The sequence below is a fragment of the Aedes albopictus genome, chromosome 3, assembly GCF_035046485.1.
Source record: "Aedes albopictus strain Foshan chromosome 3, AalbF5, whole genome shotgun sequence".
Taxonomy (NCBI): Eukaryota; Metazoa; Arthropoda; class Insecta; order Diptera; family Culicidae; genus Aedes; species Aedes albopictus.
The window spans coordinates 89216663-89231294 of record NC_085138.1 but is presented as its reverse complement, the minus strand read 5'-3'; the positions used below and the strand labels follow the sequence as shown (position 1 = coordinate 89231294).

General features: G+C 43.2%; 1 protein-coding gene across 2 annotated transcripts in view; it reads right to left on the bottom strand.

Annotated features, from left to right (window-relative positions):
* The window catches only part of LOC134289759 (proteoglycan 4-like), a 205216-nt gene that overhangs the window by 13047 nt on the left and 177537 nt on the right, over positions 1–14632 (bottom strand). The window lies entirely within an intron of this gene.

The window sequence follows — 14632 nt, the reverse complement described above, 5'->3', positions numbered from 1 at the left end:
GTGAACCGGATTCACTCGGTCTGACAAGTTTTACACTAGAGCGGGTCCATTTCCAATCAGAATCTATAGACGAGTGCATCGATGAACTGAATTCATCGCGGTCCTAGAATTTTGACACTAGAGCAGGGCCATTCCCAATCAGAATTGTTGAATTCGTTTGAAAGACAAATCGTTGGAAGCGGCCTCGCTGTAGTGTCAAAATTCTCGGACCGCGATGAATTCAGTTCATCGGTGGATAAGTCCATATAAGTCAGTTCATTTTTTTTTTATTCCTTGTTGGGTATATAAGTCACTGCGACCTGTTTTTAGATCTATTGTGACAAATGCCCCAGTTTAGTTTAGCTATGTCAAGTTGACGTATCACCATTGGAGTTAGCAATAATCAAACCTTGACTGTAAGCATGATCCCAACACGGTGCCACAGTTCGGATGAACTGTACTACCGCATTGGCGTTTGTTCTCCAGACATCAAGGGGTTCTATCAGCCCCTTGTCGAAGAACCTAATTCTTTTAGCTGCAATTGCCGGGCAACGGCACAACAAATGCTCCGAGTCTTCTGTATCTATGCCGCAAAAGCGACATACATCATCTTGAAGTTTTCCAATTAGCTTCAGATGATACCGGCTCGGACAATGACCTGTTAGAAGGCCAATGAAAGAACTAAGATCTTTTTTTGAAAGTTCCAGAATTTTACGAGTACTTGAAACGTCCGGCTTTATGAAACGTTTCGACTGCCTCGCAATAGTGGTGTTTTCCCAGTTGGATTTTATTTTCTCATGTTCCCATGCTTTAAACTCCATTCTGAGAAAACAACCAGACACACCACAAAATGGTTCAGGCCCTATGAATTGATGAGACGATCCAAGTCTTGCTAAGATATCGGCTTGTTCATTTCCTTCAATTCCACAGTGCCCTGGATCCCAAAATAGCTTCACCTGATTACGGCAAGCTAACTGTTGAAGTGACTGAATACACTCCCATACAAGTTTAGAAGAGCATGTTGCTGATTTCAAAGCATTTAGAGCTGCTTGGCTATCAGACATCATGCAAATTGTTGAATGTCTGTAGTTTCTGCGTAAGCAAATATTACTGCATTCCAAAATCGCCTGGACTTCAGCTTGAAAAACTGTAGGCCACTTGCCCATAGGAATTGATATGTTAATCCCGGGGCCAGTCACGCCTGCTCCTACTTGATCGTTCAATTTTGAACCATCAGTGTAAAATACGATTGATCCTGGGTGTAGTTCTGGGCCACCATTTGTCCACAGATTTCGCCCTGGATTAATCACTTCAAAAGTGCGTTCAAAATTGTATCTTTTGCTCATTCAATTATGGAAGCTCATTTTTCAAAGTTCACCAATAATGAATGAAATTTTTGAAGATTTCTTTGTTTAGTGAGTGCAACAAGTCATGGTAGCAGGAGTAGAGAAAAAACGCACGCCTAACTGAACTTTTTTTTAAACATTTATCACAAAATTCAACTCGGGTTCACTCGAGATTGCACCTCTCTGGTATAACTTTTCATTTCGGGAGCAAATTTGCTTCTGCTTCGTCTGTAAAACTCATCTGCTGGTGCAGTCCTTGAATCCCACTTCTCATCCTCCTCCTCTGTTCACCATGGTTGCAGTGCAGCAGCTCTTATTTGTTTTGGCGGGAGGATTTTATTTATTAGTTTTCCGACTGCATATTTAAAACCCCAGAAGTCGAGCACAATTTGGGAAAGTTGATAATTCCACTTGAAGAATTAATAAAGATACTTTACGGCGGCGGTGGCCCGGCAAACCAGGTGATGATGATCCCAGTTTTGTATAATTGTTGAAAATTATACCCAGGTCACTATAGTCTGCCATCCTCAACAGACGAAAGAAGAGATTTTATATCTAAGAGTGGATTTTCTGTAGTTCTTTGCAGGGAACGGCTGGGAACATAGTTGACTAACAGAATGTAATTAGACGGGAAATGACGAAATCTATCATTAACATTTTTCAAAATGAACACATTAATTCTGATACGCGATCAACTTAAACATCTGTTTGTGAAAGAACTTGTATTCATTGATTCATCCCGTTCATTTTCATACAATCGTGCTAGGTAAACAACTTGATCTAGCCTACTGTATGGACTTATCCACCGATGAACCGAATTCATCGCGGTCCGAGAATTTTGACACTAGAGCGGGGCCGTTTCCAATTAGAATTGAACGATTCTGATTGGGTATGGACTTATCCACCGATGAACCGAATTCATCGCGGTCCGAGAATTTTGACACTAGAGCGGGGTCGTTCCAATCAGAATTGAATGATTCTAATTGGAAACGACCCCGCTCTAGTGTCAAAATTCTCGGACCGCGATGAATTCGGTTCATCGGTGGATAAGTCCATGGCCCCGCTCTAGTGTCAAAATTCCCACCGCGAAGAATTGGGTTCATCGGTGGACTCGTCTATGGACTTACACAGAGAAAAATTTCTACTCATTGACTGAGTTGGCCTTACTCAGAAATCGAAAAATCCTTTGTTTTCTTACTCAGTTTCGGCTAAAAGTGGGACAACCCATTGGCAATGGGTTGTCCCACTTTTAACGGAAACTGAGTAAGAAAACAAAGGATTTTTCGATTTCTGAGTAAGACTAACTCAGCCACTGAGTAGAAATTTTTCTCGGTGTATCCACCGTTGAACCGAATTCATCGCGGTCCGAGAATTTTGACACTAGAGAGGGGCCGCTTCCAATCATAATTGAACGATTTCCAATCAGAATTGAACAATCCTGATTGGGAATGGCCCCGCTCTAGTGTCAAAATTCTCGGACCGCGATAAATTCGGTTCATCGGTGGATATGTCCATGGACGTGTTCACTGATGAATTGAATTCACTCGGTCCGAAAGTTTGACACTAGAGCGGGACTGTTTCCAATCAGAATTGGACGATTCTGATTGGAATTGGCCCCACTGTAATGTCAAAATTCTCGGACTGAGTGATTTTTTTTATCGATGGATAAGTCCAGCAAACCAGCAGGGGTACTCGTGATTCGATACCGTTCGGCGGCGCCTATTTCCGGCCGGCGGCCGCTTGAGATCTCAACTCATCATCTCATCACACAACGCAGAGGCTTTAGCTCCCCGATGCCGCCTAATGATTGGGTATCTGCCTACAAGCGGCTATCGCTGACTATGGCTTGCACCGAGGCGGTAATTTGGCTTGTTTGGACGGATTTTGATTAGATTGGTTGGGTGGCTATGATTCGGGGCGCGATGAGGTGTCATTATCTCCACGTAGAGGTGCAGCCGCAGCTGGCGTGATGAACGCTTCCGGCTATTTGACGGTTTGATGGTATAGTTTGTGGTGGAAATGCGAACTTGTTTACCGGAAAATCAGAGAAATGAAATCTCACAAGCTGTTTTACCTTCCATATTAAAATCTCATTCGAAAGTTTATTAGTTTTATATGGATTTATCTACCAATAAACCGAATTCGTCGCGGTCCGAGTATTTTGACAATAGAGCGAGACCATTCCTAATCAGAATTGTTCAATTCTGATTAGAAATCGTTCAACTCTGATTGGAAACGGTCTCACTCTAGTGTCAAAAATCTCGAACCGCGATGAATTTGGTTCATCGGTAGATAAGTTCATAACAAAAACCGCGAACCATGGACTTATCCACCGATGAACCAAATTCATCGCGGTCCGAGAATTTTGACACTAGAGCGGGGTCTGTTCCAATCAGAATCGTCCAATTCTGATTTGAACGGCCCGCTCTAGTGTCAAAATTCTCGGACCGCGATGAATTCGGTTCATCGGTGGATAAGTCCATATGTTATTCTTTTTCATCAGACAAACTAAGAACTGGTTCACTTAAAATGAATGAGGGTAGACGGACTTTACTACCGATGAACAAAATTCACTTAGTCCAGGAATTTTGACACAAGAGCGGGGCCAATTCCAATAAGAATCGTCCGATTCTGATTAGAAACGACCCTGCTCTAGTGTCAAAATTCACGGAGGAGTGAATTCGGTTCATCGATGGCTAAGTTCATACTTTACCACCGATGAACTGAATCCAATCGGTATAGACGAGTGCACCGATGAACCGAATTCATCGCGGTCCGAGAATTTTGACACTAGAGCGGGGTCTTTTCCAATCAGAATTTAACGATTTCCAATCAGAATTTAACGATTCTGATTGGGAATGGCCCCACTGTAGTGTCAAAATTCTCGGACCGCGATGAATTCGGTTCATCGGTGGATAAGTCCATGCACTCATCTATGGACTTATCCACCGATGAACAAAATTCATTTCTTTCCGAGAATTTTGACACTAGAGCGGGGCCATTTCCAATCATCATCTTTCAATTCTGATTGGAAACGGCCCCGCTCTAGTGTTAAAACTCTCGGACCGAGTGAATTCCGTTCATTGGTAGATAAGTTCACGTTCAGCTGCATTCACTAGCATGTCTGCTGGAGTACAACGGTGCTACAGTGCCATCTAAAAAACTTTCTTTTAATATCGAGGTATTGAGAGTTGACTGTTTCCGCTTGTTTGGGGCGAAAATGCTGTTCGAGAAGTTGACAAGATTGCATGTAATTTATTTCGCCACCTTAATCACTTCCCCTCCAACCACTTTTATTTCCACCCCATTCCCCAACTGCTAGTTCATCCATTAACTTTCCTTCTCTCTCGTCAAACGAGAAAGTTTTGCTTTTTAACTTGACGCCGCGACGCGGAGTGATGTTGCTGCTTCTGAGCTCTTCGGATCCGATACAGCATCCACCTATTTAGGATAACTTCTCAACATAACCACCGACCACCGCCGGTAAACAGCCAACAAGCCGCTCCGAGAGCGGAAAGATAAATTAATTAATTCACTGGATGTGATTATGATCTTCATCGCGTCGACATCATCATCATCGGCGATGGTGGCGATGGTGGATGCGTAATGCGAACACTGCGGACATCGAAGAAGGCGCTGACTCTCGGACCACGTGGTCTGGGTAAGCATATTCTTCGCATCTGGAGTTCGACAGATGCTTGATAGTGGCAAAATCAAATCTCCAGGAAACCTCAAATTGGAATCAAGCACCATACAGCAATTCATTTTATTATTTTTAGAGCTCACAACACAATTTTGAATAAAAATAAAATTTGATCAAAATCATAATGTCATACATATATGCTAGACAGCGAATACAAAAGTTCAGTAAAATCCAAGTGGAAGCCAAGTGCCATATAATGTTATATATCCAGTCTAAATTTTCAAGAAAACCGGCAACACTGTCCCAGAAGAACAACATTTAATTTAATTAATTTCAGTAAATTCTTGTGGACGTTAAGAGAAAACTGTCTAAACCAGGGGTTCCCAACCTTTTTGAGGTGGCGACCCCTTTAAGAATTGTCAAAATATCTGGGGCCCAAAGATTTTTTTAAAAATGTTTATTTTTTTTAGAAAGTTATTTGGGTACAGTGGCGTAGCCAGGAATTTAATGTAGAAGGGGTTTTCGACGATGTTTCTTCTGAAAGCGTTTCATACTGAACATATGTTCCTTAAATTGTGCCTCTTGGGGGTTGCAGTTGGGGGTTTGGTAATGGTTAACTCTAAAAAAAATGGAAAGGAGATTTAACGAATATGTTTCGCTAAATTCTTAAATATCCACGAAGACACTTTGACGAACTACAATATTTTTTTAGGATAGCGACACAACCGATAACTTGTTGCCCATGGGGACTCCTATCAATATGAATATTATATCTGAGCATTTTGAAATCAAAACCACATTAAGTTATGCTGAGAAGCTAGAAAAACAATCAGAGAATCACAAATATTATACTAATATAAGGGAATTTGTGGCAAATTAGACTACTTAACAATTCCAGAAAGATTGATTAATGATGTGAAAACTATAAGTTTTCTATGGAACTTAAGAAAATTAGGGCTAAATGAGCTATATGTGTTGAGGAGTTATACATTGAAAAGCATAAATAAATTTATATACAGAGGACATATACGAGAAGAACAATTGATTCTCATGAGCAAATAATGCTATACGAAGAAAGTCATATAATAAAAAAAAACTGTTCACATCACGTAAATTTCATCATGTACGGAAATTGGGGCTAAATGGTACCGATAATTTGCAAACATGTAGCCCATGGTGACTCACTTCGATGTTTATTCTCTATCGAAACATTTTTCAATCAAAATAATTTCATGAAAAGCACTACAATTTATCAGTAAACTACAAATGTTATATTAATATAAGGGAATTGGGGCTAAATGGGTTACATATGCAAACCTTTGGCAATCTATGTTGCTAAGATTTATTTATGCATGCTTTACAAACAATTTGTCATGACGAAAATCTAAAAAAAAAATAAAAAGTTTGATTAACGATGAGCAATATATTAATTTCCTTTCAAATATAAGGAAATTGGGGCCAAATGAGTCATATGAGTTAATGTAACGCAACTAAAAGTGCCTAAATTGATTTCTTTATGAAGGACATATACAAAGTGAAGAATTTAGTCTCATAAGCATCGCATATTATGCGTAATAAGTCGAATAAGTCTTGAAAAAATCGTTTTTCTATAGGAATATCATAATATAAGGGAATTGGGGCTAAATGGCTCCGGCAACTTTACAAATGCGGCCCAGGGAGCTACTATCAATTCTTATATTATATCTGAACATATTAAAATCAATATCGCATTAAGTTATGCTAAAAAGCTATGCAAATAATTAGAAAACTACTAATATTATACTAATATAAGGGAATTGGGGCAAAATGAGGTATTTGAATAATTTATTTTGCTCAAATCTCTTTGTGTAAGCCCTCAAGACATTTTGTCATGATAGACACCTCAAATAATACCAAAAAGTCTGATTTGCGATGCAAAAACTATAAGATTTCTTTGAAATATAAGGGATTTGGGGCTAAATGAGCCCCGTAGAGCAATTTGCCGTCGCGTGCGGTGGCTGAAACCAGTCTCAATCGATTCCCCAGGCTTTTTCCATTCGGAAATGGTTTAGTTCAAAGTTCGAAGCCACTTGCAACAAAAGATATAGAATTCTTTGTCGGTTTTGGTTGGTTTTTGCCCACTGTGCGCTCCCTTGTAACGCCTTTCAATGGCTCCGGAGACCCATCACCCTCAAAGCCCTTTAAAGAGTCCCTGAAACTCGCGATTTTAATCGATGCACATTTTTGTTTTATGCACTCCCAGCCTATGGCATAGCAAACGGTTTCAGTGTATTGATGTGTACCGGACATTACGGTCTACGAACATGCCTCATGCCTGTAAATTGAAGGCCAGTAGATTCAAAGATCTTGCTCCATATGTTTTTTCTAGATGACCTAGAATATCCGAACAACTCGATAATGTGTTTCGTTGAAATCTGTTGACCTCGTGAACAAAAACTTCAATCATGCATGTATTCATTGGTAAGGTCTGTAGATGCAAGGACGTGTATTCACGGGTCTTTTTGGATAACTTAGAATGCTCAGAATGCTTAATTGGATAAGCTTAAATCTGTTGACCTCGTGAGCCTTAACTATAGACGGATGGATTAATCGGCGACAGACCACGCTACAAATTAAGAACCATGATTGGAATGTCAGAACTTGAATCGTGAGAACTTTTTTTGAATGCTCGAAATGGGTTCCCTTGCCCAAATGGTCCACCCAGACCCTACTTGTTGTATGGTTTTAATTATGGGATCCGCTTTACTCCGTTCAGTGAGCAGAATCACATTTGAACCATTTTAAGTTCAAGCGACGTGAAGAATAGCGGGATTTGAACCAGAAAGGTTAACACTTTAAGTAGGTAGCCCATTATTACTTGAAATGTTATGGGTAAGATTTTACTTGATCTGGGTTAATTTTGATTAGTAATGCATGTGAAGGATATAAATTATTTCACATCTCTGTTTATAATTATTTAAAAAAGAGAACTTCGAAAAGGTAAAAACAAGTCTATAATGTATGAAACCAAGTCTCTAAAAGATGACGTTCCTCTACGCCCGTACCAGGATTCTCCACAATAGAGTGCGAACAAACATAGTACGACCTCTACAAAGACGCAACCGGAGAGGAAAAATACAGAGGCCCATCTCATCCGCTTACAGTAACAGATTGCCATTGGACGCGTAAAAGGAAACCGGGAAAATGAAAGGGAAAAGCTTAACTTCGCACCATTGAAGCCAACCCATCCCGAGAGGGGGTGCCATTGGATGCTAGTAGGACACATAGTGGAGCGCTTGTACGCCTTCAAATGACAGTGTGATTACGACGACCCTCCAGTAGATTCCCTTGCACTAGTCTAGTATCCTAGTATGGTACCAATGTATACCGAATGAATGAACACAACCATGAAACGACTGGGCTTCCTTATGGAGGGGAGAAGGCAAAAAGAAACGTCTTGCAAAACCTCATCATCGGAGGCATCCATTGAGTTCCAACAGTAGTAGCAAGTAAGCAGTGTTCAGCTTTTGCCGGTCGTGTCCTTTTTGGTCCTCTGTTTGTTTGCGAAAGGATGCAATGCTATCGAGTGTGGGATGCGCAGTGCGGTCACGGGCAAACAGATATTACACTGAATGAATTCCCAAGAATTGGAGGCGTGTGTATTGCAGCCTTTCTTCGTGTTAAACGTCTGGTTGTCTATGGTGCGGTGCTACAACGAGGGATTCCTGTTACGAAGAAAAATAACGTGGAATAGAGTGCCATCAAGCCTGGATGGTGGCTCCAAGGGAGGATACGTACCATACCATGCTATCGGGTGCCATTGCGAATTACCCAACTGTTGAAAAGGGTGAATTTATAGTTTTGTTGTGTGGTAGTTGGAGGAGGTGGGAAGCCCTTCGGAGGATACTTAAAATTTTTGTATTCCAAGGAGCTTTTGATTGAGAAACATTGCCTGGTATGGAACATATGGAACAATAAATGATCGTACCTCCAATTAATTCGTACAACTGAATTGATTGGGGGTACGTCCATTTATTGTATTAATTACACAATAATAGTTCATTCGTCTATCATGTGTTATAATTCACTTCGGTTTGGCCGCGTTGTCACCGTCAACGTTCCCCGCGTGTAGCCGAAGCAGTTCAGTTTCAAGATATTGCTCTTGTCCCTGTTGATTGGGAGCACATTATCACTGGATACTTGGATGGATATTTATTGGTGAGCTTGTTCCATTTTATTAAAATAATTAACAGTACATTTATGATTTAGAAATTAAACTTTATTCTAATATGAAGCTCTATGATATTTTTCGTGTTTTTATCCAATAAACATTGTGAGGTTCGTTACGTAATGTTTAGGCCCAGGTTTTAAATAAACGAGTTAGGACGGTAGACTTCTTAACAGGTCAAGTATTTCGATCAATTCAACCGTATGAAATTTAAAAGCGACAACAACGACGTTTCCGTTGCGTAATAAGTTGTGGCCAGTCTTCTGGTGAGCGAATATAAAACGCACAACCCGCACCAGCGCCAGCGACCAACCACTCTGGTCGCTCGGCTGGGAAACTGCGAGTCAAGCCGGATTCCTGTTGATTGCCATTCGACATCTCGTCGTCGTCGTTGTCGTCGCCATCCGCAATGCTGTTGGTGCTAGCCCATCGACTCCGGCGTCCGGAGTCCGGTGAAGTCTGGGGGTGAGGGTAATGATGATGTAAATAAATCTGGGCACGATAAGAGATCGTGACTAGCCCGCAGGGAAACTACTGCGGAGAGGCAAAACAACGCAACGCGTCGTCGTCGCGATGGAAAGTGTCCTCGCAAAGCTGCTTCTTGTCCTCCCGGTATCAAGCGATTCGTTCGACAGTCGCCACCGCCGCCGACGACATGACGACGACAGCAGCTCATCGTTTTGTGAGCTTGATTTAATCATTATCCGGTCGTAATCGTTTTCGTAATCTTTTGGCAGCGCGCATCGTTCGGACTCACAGCAGGCAGTCAAGGCAGGGATTAACACCCTCTGGAAGCTGGCTGATCCGTGGCTGCTGATGGCATTGGCGATGCGGCGGTGGCGGCGTTGATGGGCCGTTAGTCAGCGATACTAATGTTGTTTCTCGCCGCATCGAGTTTTTGGGATTTTATCTGCTGTTTGTCGAGAGCAGCGGGGTCAGAAGGCAACAGTAAAAGTAGTGTCGCATGGTACATATATGGGGAAAATGTGGTGGCTGTGAATGATGGTGATTCATTTTGGTAAATTATCACTACCATGAATTTTGGTCAAATTGTATCATAAGAACATTCATGCAAAATTCAGTGGTTCCCAACCTATGGTCATATGTCACTCGAATTTCTCTGGAAACGATATATCGTTCCCACTCTATAGAGTGCACACTCAATCCTGAAGTGCCTGTTCAGCACTTTTTTGACGAAAATAGAACAGCAGAACTATTTTGGTAGCTTCTGTAATCGATTTTACTGAGGCTCAGTACACCAACTGTTAAAACCGGGTGCAAAAGGTAAACAATGCAGTAGCTGTATTCAGCTATTCTATTTTCGTAAAAAAATTACCGTACACGGTATTCAAAATTAAGTGTGTGAGGACACTCTCTATGCAGTAGTTTTAACCCTTATGAAGCACTCTTTAGATTATATGTAATGGTATTGCAAAATTCAGTGATTTCCAATCGGAGGTCACGGGCCACGTGCATGTCCAGATGACAGAGCTCTTGTGTTTACAACTCTGTCTCATAGCGACAGTAAAAACAATTAACATTGTGTCCGTATAGGTAACCGCACATTTGTGATTAAAAGGCATTCTGTCTTAAAACGACAGTAATAAGACTTGCGCACCCTTGGGTTTGCAAGAACTTCCGTTAGATGACGACCGTTTTAAAGTCCAGGATGACTGCACTCTTGTGTTTACTGGATGTTCTGTCTCATGATAACAGTTTCAAGGTCCAGAACATGTCCGTATGATTGCACTCTTGTATTTACAAAAAAAATGTCTTATGACCACAATAGAATAATCCACAGTGTGCCCGGATGACCGATCCCACTCTTGTGTTTACTGTAAATTCCCATGGCAACGGTAAAATCTGACCACAGCGTGTCCGGATGATCGCATTCTTGTGTTTACAAGAAATTTTGTCTCATGGCAACAGTAAAAACAGTCCACAGTGTTTCCGGATGACAACACACTTGTGAATAATAGAAATTATGTCCCATAACAATAGTTTCATAGTCCAGAACGTGTCCGGATGACCTCACTCTAGTGTTTACAAGAACTACTTTCACATGAAAATAATACAAACAGTCCACAGCGTATCCGGATGGCCACACTCTTGTGTAAACAAGACATTTTGTCCCGTGGCAACACTAAAAACAGTTTTCAGCGTGTCCGGATAAGCGCATTTTTGTGTGTTTACAAGAAATTATATCTCATAGCGACAGTATAGAACGAGTCTGGAGGACCACACTTTGGTATTTACAATTAACTCTGTCTCGTGGCAACAGTAAAAACAGTTTACAGCGTGTCCGGATGACAGCATACTTGTGCTTATGAGAAATTCTCATGGTGATAGTTTAAAAGTCCAGAACGTGTCCGGATGACTGCACTTTTGTGTTTACAATAAATTATATCTCATGACGACAATAAAAACAGTCCATAGCGTCTCTACATGATTGTAGATGATTGTAGTGTCGCGCTTATCTTTTATTAGAGTCCTGCGGCGCTCGCAAAGCATACCGCCGCATGACAGTCGCAAGGCAAAACAAAAGAAAAAGTGTTCCCGCCAAAAACAAAAGCACGTGGGTTGCGCGAAGTGACAGATGTTTTTGAATGTATTTGTGACGAACGGCAGAGTAGCTCAGTGGAATGAGTGTTCTTGCTGTCAAACCCCATATAGTGGAATTATATACTTTTAAATCTGGTGACGCTGTTATGATTAGTGACTGTCGCGCTGATATCAGAAGCCAGAGGCAGATAATCGCCATATTCTGATTTTTCTTGAGAGGCATAATACTTTCACATGAAAACAATAAAAACATTTTCATTTATTTAGTTAACATCAAATTCATGATAATACTGAATCAACAATTTGCCGCCATAATACTCGATTTGCAGCTGCAGCTCTCCAACGTCGGTCACGCCCAACACTCGCCAGATCACGCTCCACCTGGTCCGCCCATCGTGCTCTCTGCGCTCCACGCCTTCTTGTACCAACCGGATGGTTAGCAAACACCAACTTTACAGGGTTGTTGTCCGGCATTCTTGCAACATGCCCTGCCCACCGTATCCTTCCGGCTTTGGCTACCTTCTGGATGCTGGGTTCGCCATAAAGTGCAGCGAGCTCGTGGTTCATCCTTCTCCGCCACACACCGTTCTCCTGCACGCCGCCGAAGATCGTCCTTAGCACCCGTCGCTCGAAAACTCCGAGTGTTTGCATGTCCTCCTCGAGCATCGTCCACGTCTCGTGCCCGTAGAGAACCACTGGTCTTATTAACGTCTTGTACATGGTACATTTGGTGCGGGGGTGAATCTTTTTTGACCGCAGTTTCTTCTGGAGCCCATAGTAGGCACGACTTCCACTGACGATGCGCCTTCGTATTTCACGGCTCACGTTATTGTCAGCCGTTAGCAAGGAACCGAGGTAGACGAATTCTTCTACCACCTCGAAAGTATCCCCGTCCATCGTAACATTGCTGCCAAGGCTTGTCCTGTCTCGCTCAGTCCCACCTACCAGCATGTACTTTGTCTTAGCCGCATTCACCACCAGTCCGACCTTTGCTGCTTCACGTTTCAGGCGGGTGTACTGTTCTGCCACCGTTCCAAATGTCCTAGCAATAATATCCATGTCATCCGCAAAACATACAAATTGGCTGGATTTCGTGAAGATCGTACCCCGGCTGTTGAGCCCGGCTCGTCGCATAACACCTTCAAGGGCGATGTTGAATAGTAGGTAGGAAAGTCCATCACCTTGTCGCAGTCCCCGTCGGGATTCAAATGAACTGGATAGTTCACCCGAAATCCTTACGCTGTTCTGCACACCGTCCATCGTTGCTCTTATCAGTCTAGTCAGCTTCCCGGGAAAGCTGTTCTCGTCCATAATTTTCCATAGCTCTGTGCGGTCGATACTGTCGTATGCCGCTTTGAAGTCGATGAACAGGTGATGCGTTGGGACCTGGTATTCACGGCATTTCTGGAGGATTTGCCGTACGGTGAAGATCTGGTCCGTTGTCGACCGGCCATCGATGAAACCGGCTTGGTAACTTCCCACGAACTCATTTACTTTAGGTGAAAGACGACGGAAGATGATCTGGGATAGCACTTTGTAGGCGGCATTCAAAATGGTGATCGCTCGAAAGTTCTCACACATTAACTTGTCGCCTTTCTTGTGGATGGGACAGATTATCCCTTCCTTCCACTCCTCCGGTAGCTGTTCGGTTTCCCAGATCTTGACTACTAACTGGTGCAGACAGGTGGCCAACTTTTCCGGGCCCATCTTGATGAGTTCCGCTGCGATACCGTCCTTACCAACCGCTTTGTTGTTTTTGAGCTGGTGGATGGCATCCTTAACTTCCCTCAGCGTGGGAGTTGGTTCGTTCCCGTCCTCTGCTGCACCAACATAGTCATTTCCTCCGCTGCCTTGGTCCTCCGTGCCTACATTCTCTTCGCCATTCAGGTGCTCGTCGAAGTGCTGCTTCCACCTTTCGATCACCTCACGTTTGTCCGTCAGGAGGCTCCCGTCATTATCCCTGCAGATTTCGGCTTGCGGCACGTAGCCTTTGCGGGATGCGTTGAGCTTCTGGTAGAACTTGCGTGTTTCCTGTGAACGGCACAGCAGTTCCATTTCCTCGCACTCCGCTTCTTCCAGGCGGCGCTTTTTCTCCCGGAAGAGACGGGTCTGCTGCTTCCGCTTCTGGCGCTCGAGCCTAGCTATTTAGCACTGTAGTTGGAGGAAATGCCAATGCAGAACCCGTAGCTTCCGGGAAGGTAAGCCCAGCTCCCTGGGTTAGTGGGTTGGTGTCAGGCCCTGCGAGCCAGCCGTAAAAAAGACTAGCACCGGAAAATCAACAAGAGAAGAATGCGAACCGATACCAATGGCGACGACCACAGCGACGAAAAGGGACTTGCGATTGGAAGCTCGGTACGTGGAACTGCAGATCTCTCAACTTCATCGGGAGCACCCGCATACTCGCCGATATACTGAAGGACCGCGGGTTCGGAATCGTAGCGCTGCAGGAGGTGTGTTGGACAGGATCTATGGTGCGAACGTTTAGAGGTAATCATACCATCTACCAGAGTTGCGGCAACACACGTGAGCTAGGAACAGCTTTTATAGTGATGGGCGACATGCAGAGGCGCGTGATCGGTTGGTGGCCGATCGACGAAAGAATGTGCAGGTTGAGGATCAAGGGCCGATTCTTCAACATTAGCATAATAAACGTGCACAGCCCTCACTCCGGAAGCACTGATGATGACAAAGACGCATTTTACGCGCAGCTCGAACGCGAGTACGACCGCTGCCCAAACCACGACGTCAAGATCATCATAGGGGATCTAAACGCTCAGGTAGGCCAGGAGGAGGAATTCAGACCGACGATTGGAAAGTTCAGCGCCCACCAGTTGACGAACGAAAATGGCCTACGCCTCATCGATTTCGCCGCCTCCAAGAACATGGCCATTCGTA